The sequence below is a fragment of the Manacus candei genome, unplaced genomic scaffold, assembly GCF_025592945.1.
Source record: "Manacus candei isolate 608988 ecotype Guabito, Panama unplaced genomic scaffold, ASM2559294v1 h1tg000049l, whole genome shotgun sequence".
NCBI lineage: Eukaryota > Metazoa > Chordata > Aves > Passeriformes > Pipridae > Manacus > Manacus candei.
The window spans coordinates 12,187,536-12,198,631 of NW_026138097.1; the positions used below are offsets into that span (position 1 = coordinate 12,187,536).

The following is an 11,096-nucleotide window of genomic DNA, read 5'->3' on the forward strand; positions in this document are numbered from 1 at the left end:
TACAAAATGTGGGTTTTGACTCACGGAGTTCCTGCTGAGAATGAGTTCCCACAACAGCAATTAAGACTAATGCACAGGACAACATATTTCCAGTCTCCAGTTAATTGGAAGACCTTGGTAATAAGAGGAAGGAGATATTAAAAGTCACAGGTTTGGTGATTCCAAAGACACAGTGGAGTAAAAAGAAACTTCTAAAAACTATCTGGAAGTAACTTAGGGATTTAAAAATCTATGGGAAGAGACAGAGGGTTTTATACTGGCCTTAAATCAGCATTGACATTAAAGTAGTTGTTAGAGCTCTGTGAAAAATGCAGAGCAAGTCAAGTGAAAGAGCCCATGTTGATGGCACATGAAAAATAGGTTTCCTCAAGCAAGAGATTCAGTCCTGTCCTCTCTCATGAGCATATCACTTTACTTTTTTCCAGTCTGCCTTAGTCTTCTCCTCAGTTTAAAGTAGTAATTAATATAAAGAGTATATGATCCTCTTTGGAAATGGAATTCCTGGTTGTCTAAGACCTTCTGCAGAAACAGGGAAATGGCATTTTCTGTGCTGAAAGTTTGAGGTATGCATGCCTTATTTTGTAGTTACAGTTCTTTCTTTTCTTTAAGCTTTTGTGAAAGCTACCACATGCAAACCTAATATTATAGCCAAGTGAGTCTGCAAAGAGATGCTGTATAATGGATGTTGAATCTGGAAATTGCAAGGAATTGTCAGTTTTCAAACACTTTTTTTTTTCTGGTTAAAAGAGTTTGTATAAAAGCTAGAAGAGTGAGGGGAATCATAAACCAGACATTTTCTCTTTAACCTTGGCCTACATAATTATGATGAGTTTACAAAGGACAGGTTCTGACTTTAATGACTCATGCAGGCTACAACAAAACATATTGTAATTCTCTCAGAGAAATACAGTTTTCACACAAAAACTGCAGATGCAATAACAGTCCATGGAAATTTTTTTCTTGCCAAGCTGTAGACATACAAAGTAGCCTCTGAGAATAGGGATAATTTACATGACTTCTACTTTTATTGCATCTATTTTATAGTAAACTGTACAATTTGCTTTTTGTTCTCTTCCCAGTTATGGTCAACTGTAAATCAACCATAATTTCAAGATACTTTCATACAGGATACCGATTTCTGCATATCCATCCCACCTTCTGAGAGCTGTGAATATTTTTTTTGTTTGTAAAGATAAAAGTACAGTTCTGGGCCACCTTTCTTGGGTTTACCTTAATGTCTGAACAATCTTACATGCTTTCACTTGTGGCATTAGAGGTTATTAGGATGTTTTGCTTTCTATAGATAGGCATTCTCAGTCATTAAACATGAAGCCAAATTAAAAAGAAGGCAAATTCAGAAAAAAAAATAATTGAAAGTCTTTTAAAATTTTTTTTATGATTCTGAATCAAAAGGTTATGTTCTCTGTGAAGTATTGCATTCATTTTTGCATTCTGTAGTTAATGTACAGAGGTCTCCCCAAAGAGTTTCCAGATACCTGTTTTATACAGTTTTCTTCGTATTTTCAATTTTATTCCCTTTCTTCCTCCAGTCTCCACAACCAAAGGAAATCAAATACTATTTATCTTCTTTCATTATCAAGGACATAACTTTTTCATTGCATTTCTTTCTATTCCTAAATTTGTTTATGTTATTTTGCTTGTCTGTTTTCTCTCCCCTGCAGTGCCTTGGTTTCCTAGATCCAGGGATCTTTAGCTTGTCTCTGACTGTTCAAGCTAGTTTCCCAAATTGCACCAGGCAAACAATCTCTTTCTCCTCCTACAAAATGCACCTCCCCAAACCCTTGCTGTTTTTATCTCTTCACTGATATTCTTTTCATGCTCCACAGTATGTGCATCCTGTACTATAGAAGCATGACACTGCCCACAAACCACAGATGCATCTATTGGAGCATTTCACATGTATAAACTATGTATCCTTTTATATGTATGACATTTGTGACTTCTGTTTGGATTATTTTCTATACTAGTTTAATCAAATAACTTATCAAATTATTCCTACAAACTCTGTTAGCAGTTTCATTATCTGCTGTAAAAGCAACTACAACTAAGTTTGGGGCAGGGGTGTTCTATGAATAAAATACCTTTCTTCATGAGCTTATTAAAAATATTTTCAATAAGCAGTCTAACTATCAGATCACAGCTTTCAGAAAATGACTACTGTTTTTCTTTTGCATTCAAGAACACACTAAGCAAGTGTTAGTTTGGGGAACCGATTCATGCAAACAAATTCATTCACAGTCAGTATCATGAGCTTTGCCTGTTGTCTAACAAGTTCCTAATGTTACTAAGAACGTATCATGTAACTGTGAGACAAATGTGTCAGAAAATCAATTGTCACACTTCATCCATTTCTTGAAACTGGCAATGTTTTCACTGAGTTCATGAAACAATTGGTATCACACATTTGGAGTAACAATTACAATGCAAGAGAAATAACCTTTCATGGCTGGGCTTCGCGAAGGAAGATTTGGGAAGGGCTCTACCCACGTTTGTTACAAGCGCGCTGGTGGCTAAAAAGGCCAGTACGAGACAGGCATGTCCGGCTGCAAAAGGCACAGCAGAAAGACTCCTTAGGTGGAGTCCTTCTGCAAGCTTTTGATCTTTGTGGGACTGCATTTGTAGAGGATGGCCATTGGCTTTGCAAATGTGGGTAAGGCCTTCAAGCCTGCGCAGTGGATATTTTTAGGTGAGACACATGATGTATACATACATATGTGTATGTATCTTTAGCAGGAACTATTTATTTTCTTTACCTAAATGACAAAATACCTTTTTTTTTTCCTTAATATTTTGTCTTTCTTTCCTCCCCTTCCCTTCCCCCCTGCCCCCCCCCATTAACTGTTCTGTCTTGGGTATAAGTACACAGGCAAAGCAACTAACCTGTGAGCTAATTTTCCTTCAAGGCTTTGAAACAAACCATTACCTACTCCATACCTCAGCAGAGAAAAACACTCTGTGCCGCCACGGTGGCAGAATTCTGTGTCACATAGATGTTCCCTTTTTTGTAGAAGTGATAAGTACTGGATCTGTCAAGTGACAAAATCATTGAATGTGACCTAAATTCTCCCTAAAACATGGTTTGTAGAGAGAACCCACACACATTGCATTAACTTCTCAATCCTACTCTATCTACAGTTGCTTACTTTGACCTTATTTAGGAACAGATAAGCTTATTCACAGAACGGAATAATCACCTCTTTAAAAGTCTTGTTTCCATTTTATGGCAGAGTTGGAAGTTTCTGAGCTATCTTAATTTGCTTATTTTATTTCTACTTAACTGGAACTAACACAACTTGGTATATCTGTTACTCTTCTGCTCACAACAAATTCCATTCATGCTTCAAGCCCTAAAGACGAACTTTTGATATGTTGTTAGATTAGAAGGGTTTTTTTGTTAAAAATAATGAGCAACATTTGAAACTTATGGAAGTATTAATCTCTCCAATTAGTTTATGAGCTCTTTACTGTGGTAATGAGAGCTATAGACCCTAAGCTTTATTCTAATTATGAAATGAGAACACTGAAGTTATTGAGATAGTCTAGTTTGAAGAGATTGTAAGAGAAAAAATGACTAACAGTGGTGAGCTATGTTGTTTCTAAGAACGACCAGCTTTGCTTCTGTTTCTTTGGCAATCTTGTTGGCTGACATTTAGAACAAAATGTAATTGTTTTGACTGCAAATACTTGCAATTGAAAGACAATAGTCCATGAAAACGCCTTTCTGAAAAATATGCTTATAAAATTGTGCAATCAGATCACTTTTGTGTTTATGTGCCTTTGTTTCAGACATCCATTTGCTAAATACTGGGACACTAATTCCTAAAGACTATATTTTTTGGAGCAAATACAACTGACAGCTATCAAATGCTATCTTCTCAAACAAGCTGTTATAATAATAATACTTGGGGAACACAGTATTTAGCAGCAAACAGTATTGCTCAGTGTATATCAGAAGACAAAGATATAATAGCCCAGGTATTTCTTACTTCTCCTTTTTAGGCTATAAGCAAATTATGTATTCAATTGCTTATAAGAATGGTGTGAATTAAACTTATACAAATTATAACTGGGATATTAGGATGTAGAATAAAATAATATAATGACATATTTTGAAGATACTAAACATTAAAAAAAGTATTGCTAGGTTAAAGAAAATTCTTAGGTTTCTATAAACTCTAAGTGAAATAAACATATAAACTAAATCAATAATAATAAACATACTGTCTTCTTTTCCTCAGAATTAGTATTCAAAAGAAGCCAGGGAAATACCTACTGTTAAATTGCTTGGTTTAAAATGGCCACTTCCCTTTCCAATTTTTTGGGCATGATTCATAGGACAGGTAATTTTTTTAAAAACTTGATGTGAAATTTTTTGATCTGCACATGGATCAATGAAATCTGAGGAGTGGCTCTAAAATCAGAAGACAAGACCATTATTACAGGACAATAGAATTAGAAATAGATCCCTTTGTCCAATCAAAATTCTGCAAGAATTCTTACCACATAATTTCAGTTTCTGCAATCAAATAACCACTGTGACATCATCTGAACTCTGAATACTCTCAGAAGTCTGAATTTTCCAGTCATAAAAAGAAAACATAATTTTTTTTTTGTAATAAAATACTACTGCTACTAATAATTTTGTCAGCTTCAGTTAGGCCAATGTGGTGAAGCTAATGTTTCTGTAGAATTTCCCACTAAGACTGCTTGATGATACAAAATGCAACAAGGGAAAGAAGAAAAAGAGGCAAGAGAGGAGATTTTTTAAAAAACAGTATTATAATATAGTTTGTAGAATAGTTAATGTACTTGTGAAGTCGTGAACTCCAATTTTTAAAAAACATTACAATTAAAATCATCTTTGTCATTAGTATTCACTCTGCTTGTATACGTGCCCTATCATACATGCTTTGATTACCCAGATAGATACTTAAAAAGTGAGGATGGATCTGAACTCGAGATGTGCAGGGCCTGTGAAATGAGGGAAAATCTATATGGATTCAAAATCAACCAAAAAAAAACCAAACAGGAAAAAAATAGAAGACTTGTTTATGAGAGTTTACATTATTTTACTATTTTATATTCTCCATTATCATACCAAGGTTTAATGACACTGTTGGGTTTTTTTCAATTTTTCCACCAGTGACAGTGTTTTGCATTCTCTTCAGGCAAAAAAATGATGGGTTTTCACTGGAGAAACAGTGGAAATTAATATAGGTAAGATTAGGTCAAATGCACAGATCAACTCAATCACAAATAGAGAAATAAGTATTTTGTCAAGTCTCTTTGTTAGGTGTTACTTGTAATAAAAGCACACTAAAAGGGTTCTATTGATTGATTGACAGAATTAAAAACACGGGTGTTATACTGCAAGATTTGTAAAATCAGCGTTTGACAGCTCTGATATAAGAGAGACAGCAGAATAAAAAATACGTTTGATAAGGGGTTTTTTTAATATTATATTCTTTTGTGTTTTGTGGAACTGACTATTATTATTATTATGACAGTGTAAATCCTTCCTTGATATATGTAAAATTTTTTAAATTGTGGTTGTTATTTGACACATAGAAAAAGCTATTATGCCAAGCCTTTCTTCATATTTAATCTGTTTAAATTCCAACCCATTTTTCTCAATGTCCTGGCACTTCTAAAGGTGGTGTGAGGAAGGGCAAAGAGCTTTAAGATATGAGGTTATAATGACAGTAGTAGGAACAAATATTGGTGAGAATTTAATTTGTGAAAGTTTTGATTCCAGACCACAAGAGCACATTTTAACAACAGAAAAATAATCAATGATGACTCCATTCTACAAGCACAAAAGGAAGCAAAATGCTCAGAAATGGAATCAATGACCTGGAAAACAAGCTCAAATTCAAAGGTCATTTGATGTTTGGAGCTTCTGAAAAAATGCAGACTGAGGAATTTCTTTCTGCTAGCAATTATAAATAAATTGGTTATTAAATGGAATTAATAGATTTCATGAGCAGCTGATGTATGTCCCAACAAGAAGAATGGGATTTCTACAATAAGTCTAGTCTCAAACAGGGAAAGATTTGGAGTATGGCTCTAGACAAAATATTTATCTAACACAAAATCAGACAGCAAGTCCCTGAATTGCAAATCAGTGGAAGCTGGGAAGGGATTCTGGGGAGTAAGAAGAAGAATTTCTCCTTATATTCTTTGATATAACATGAGGTATTTGTCTTGGGTACTTTGCAGCATATAGGCATGTCACAGTTTAACCCCAGCCAGCAGCCAAGCCCCACACAGCCACTCACTCCCACACCAGCAGGATCAGGGAGAGAATTGGAAGGGTAAAAGCCAGAAAACTTGTGGGTTGAGATAAAGACAGTTTTAAAGGGAAAGCAAAAGTTGTACACACAAGCAAAGAAAACCAAGGAATTTACTGCTTCTCATGGGCCTGCAGGTGTTCAGCCATCTCCAGAGGAGCAGGGCCCCATCATGTGCAATGGCAACTTGCAAGACAACCACTGTCACTCCAAATGTCCCCTGCTTCTTCCTTCTTCGACCTATTCTATATGCTGAGCATGACGTCATATGGTATGGAATATCCCCTCGGTCAGTTTGGGTCACCTGTCCTGGCTGTGTCTCCTCCTAACCTCCCATGTACCCCAAATTTTCTTGCCAGCATATCAGCACGAAAAGTAGAAAAGGCCTTGGCTGTGTGTAAGCACTGGTCAGCAATAACAAAAGCATCTCTATATTATCAATGTTGTGTTCAACAAATCCAAAACACAGCCCCATACCAGACATTGTGAAGAAAATTAACTCTACACCAGCCAAGACCAGCAGGGACATTTTGGCTGGGGTAGAGTTAATGGAGGGATTCTGGGGAGTAAGAATAAGCATTTCTTCTTATATTCTTTGATATACCATGAGGTATTTGCAGTTTGCAGCATGTAGGTGTCAATAAGTACATCTTGTATGTCATGCACATGGTTGACCACTGGATGAAATTCCCAAGAAACAGGTTTCAAGGGTATGTGAATCCTTGGTCTGATCTAGCAGGATAGTTTTTATGTTCTTAAAATGTTACAGACCAGTTTTATCAAAAGTGTTGGGAATGGCCACCAGATAATGCTTCATAAAACAGCTTCTGGCCTGTAAGCTGCGTGGACAATCTTAGCACACTATTCTGTGTTCATTATTTTGGTAAAGGTGAACCAACACTGTGGGAAGCATGTCAATCACTGACACACTCTTTTTTCCATAGAAGCTGGTTATGCACCATGAACAGTGTGGAGCAAAAGAATATTTTTCAAAAAGTTCAGACAGAGGCATACTATGTGTGAGACCACTAAAAGAATCTTTTAAGTAGAAAAAAAAAATTGTGTGTTTATGGATGGATTATGGTGTTTCCCCTAAGCAACCATCACTGTCAGAATAGCTCCTCAATTTTATGCTTCTCTCCATGCTTCTCAGTCAGAAGATCATCATCCATGTGAGTGATGTGCATTTGCAACATGACCAGCAGGCCTTGACAGTGACAAGAAGGAAGATAGACACTACTGTTGTGTTTATGCACAAAGCAATTTCACCCAGGGAAGAGACAGCAGAAGAGACTGACTGCAATCATATGATCCCACTCAGTTTCATTTTGGATCATGCTAGAATGCATTTGTGCTGACCTGGTCCTTGGTTACTCAGTTTGATACAGAATACAAAGAGACAGTCAGAAAATGTAACAAAAAAACCCCCACAAAATCAAAAAACACAACGGTTTGCTGTGTGCTTTCCAGTGTTTTTCTCTAAAGATTTGTGTTAGTGGAAAATACCTATGTTGGCAGCCCAAGAGAGACAAGACTGCTGCCACTCCATGTCCCTGGGTCCAGCCACTAATAAGGCTGAACACATATTCCGAGTTGACACACACACACAGAGCACATGTATATGGCACAAAAATACATAAATATACATTGCTGGCCATACAGATCATGAACAGACACACAGACCACTCACACCAACACTGAAAGCACCACCAACCTCATCCTGCTCCCTGCAATAGCTGAGGAGGATGGAGGTCCATCCGTGGAGACATAGCAGACTGTGTGGTCAGGAGTAGGGCATGGCCAGACAAGCATCTTGACCAGCCAACTCTTTACACAGGTGAACCCTTTTATTCGCTTGTTCCACACTTGTTACTCACCAAATATCTTAAATCCCTCCTTTGTCCTGCTTTTGGTTCCTCCCCTGAACATCCCATGATAAATCCTGTGCAATCCCCAAAAACTCTTGCCCTGCACGACCTGATGTGTCCCACATCTCCAGCTACCATCCCCCCTTAGTATCCTGGAGAGTTGCTCCCCATCACATCTCATGCTAGATTTCACATCTGGACATTGGAGCTGAGCCTCTACTGGGTCAGCCTTGGGAGGCAACCAGATAAGGTCTCCTTTCCTGTTAGTCCTTAATTTGTGTTCCTGCCTGTCATTGTGCCCACTGTGCTCCTCTGGGCTCACAAAGATGGGCCTTTCGTGGCTCTCCTGTCATGAGTGTGGAGTTAAACAATCTCTCAATAGCCTAACAAACTATATATTTAAACTACTTAATATCTCTTATTTAAGCCAAACAATATGAGAAAGCAATAAATCAGAACAGGAGAAAAGTATATACAAGGCACAAGAATAGGGAAACAGAAAAGCCAGAGTCTACATCCTCCTACTGCTTCTTTTTATTATATAAACTGGCATTACAATTAAAAATAATTTTTCATTCAGCCATTCATTCTTGCTAGAACAAGAGACACCACACACAACCAGCACTGTGGGAAGTCTGTTGGTGCTTAGTTTTCCTAGAGAAGCGTCAGCTGCTGTTCTGTGCAGGGCTAGAGAAGATCATCATTTTCCTGGGATATTATCTCCCTCACAGTCAGCAGAGCACACCTTTGGCACCAAGAGCTGGGATAACACAGTACTTCCATGCATGCCTTTAATGTTACTGCCACAAATGGACAGTAAAGATAAAAGATAAATACTTAATGAAGCCTCATCCTGAGCACATGCAGCATTTTGTACCTTTTACCCTGGATTTCTGTTGCAGTAGAGTATCCTGAATTTGATCAGAGTCAGTACCATGGGCAACAAGCAACAGCTGAGAATCTTAGAGTAAGGTCTTGCATAAACATGTGGGTAAAGACACCACAACTACGCTACTGAATTCCTCACAAGATGGAGTATCATGGCAACAGGTCGGAGGTTGGGAAACCTTGTGAACAAAAACCTGTACAATGAGAGGCATTAGTGTTCCTTGGAAATGATGATCAATAATGTCGTGTTGGGGTCTAAATTTGGAGGTCTGGAAATCATTTCCCTTCTCCTAGCAGTTGGACTTTTCACAGGATTTCCATTCAAATGTCAGACAAGGAGGCACTAAAACTAACATTTGTTATTCGAAGCAGTATGTGACAAAGAATTAACCTTATAGAGGGATTACATCAAGGAAAAGTGATCAACAAGTGTTAGGCAAGGAAATGAAAATACATTAATGTGTATAAGGTGAATTACTCATGCATTGACACTATAGCAAAAGGTTGACCCATCATAGAGATATATGTCATATAGCACGTATCATTTTGTGACATACAGCACTGAGATGACATGTGGATAAATATTGTTCCTTTATGATACACAGAAGGTGAACATCCATGCTATGAGCAGTTTGACAGTATACCTCACTGAGTGTTGATAATTCATCAAAGAGACCAGGCAGGAGACTGTAAGATGCTTCAGTTTTTTCTCACAGATAGAGCCCAAAGGGTTGCAACAGGCATTTGTCGCAGGAGCTGTCTCCTGTGTGCTAAAGCAGGGCTTGGTCCTTTACTCTCTCCTGTACAGCATGAATAAAATATCACAGAGAGACTGTGAAATGAAAAGTATTACTGTGACAGCAGTGTCCGGATGACACCCTTGAAAAGAAATGCTTGTTTTACACAGGGCTTAACCAATCTACGCAATTTACTGCCACAAGCTATTTTTGTGGCTTACGGTTTAGAAGATTTCAAAGTAGGATAACACTTTTACAGACATAATAAGAACACCTACATTTACATTAAGTCAGATAAAAGGAAAACACAGGATGGATATTAATATGTAGAGAAAAGGTTAGGTTTCTGTTTGTCTGGACAACACCTAGCCTAAGGTGAAATGATTCCTAGGATACAAGCAATATGGATAAATAAGTAAAGGTTAATCTATTATTTATAAACCAGTTTTAACTGTTTAGTCTTAGAGAAACATATACAAGCTCATTATCTCACAATTATGTAAAGACTTCTTGCACCTTCCTCTGTAACATCTGATATGAGCTACTGTCAGGGAGAGGATATCAGAATACTAATGGCATGAGTCATCATGGCAGTTTTGGTGTTTCTTCTTCAAAATATCTCTAGGACTCTTGATTATGACAGAAATATCAAACCACACAAAATACCATAACACTGCAATATATATAAGTAAAACTAAAATAGAACTAAAATAATATTTCCTGCATCCACATCAAGAGAAAATAAAGAAGTGGGGAATACAGGCTTTTTTCCATACTAAAATATTTTGTGATTTTTTTTATCAGTGGTTAATCCCCTCATAATTAAGCCCCCCTCCAAGATTTTGGTTTTTTTTCCCCCACAAAATCACAGAGTTAAGATGCAATTAATTTTGCAATTTTGTTAATTTTTCTTTCTTGTTGGTTCCTTTTTCTACCCTCCACTCCCTGAGTCTGGTCTTTTAAGACTCTAAGCTCTTCAGTTTTAACACTATGGACCTGGGCATGAAAATCTGAGCTAGTAGGTGTATGGGTAAAATGTAGCACCACTCAGGTTTGGCATCTCTTACTTGTCTCCTGCTGTTCTGCCTGGTTCAGAACTGAGCAGTCTTCTAGTTACAGAGTTCATATGAACAAAATGGGTATGGCATGGCAGTACATGGAGATTGGGGTAGTGCTTGACCAGTCCTTCTTAAAATTTCCATGTTTCCAGTGCTTTGCATGCTTCATAACGCACAGTTGGAGAAGGCCAAAGAGAGTATGGGAGAGAGAACACCTATTTGGATGTTATCTTC

General features: G+C 37.3%; 2 protein-coding genes across 3 annotated transcripts in view; both read right to left on the reverse strand.

Annotated features, from left to right (window-relative positions):
* Positions 1–11,096, reverse strand: part of ATXN1 (ataxin 1) — a 476,222-nt gene that overhangs the window by 136,231 nt on the left and 328,895 nt on the right. The gene's annotated exons all lie outside the window — the stretch shown is intronic.
* The window catches only part of LOC127476333 (uncharacterized), a 414,088-nt gene that overhangs the window by 92,112 nt on the left and 310,880 nt on the right, over positions 1–11,096 (reverse strand). The window lies entirely within an intron of this gene.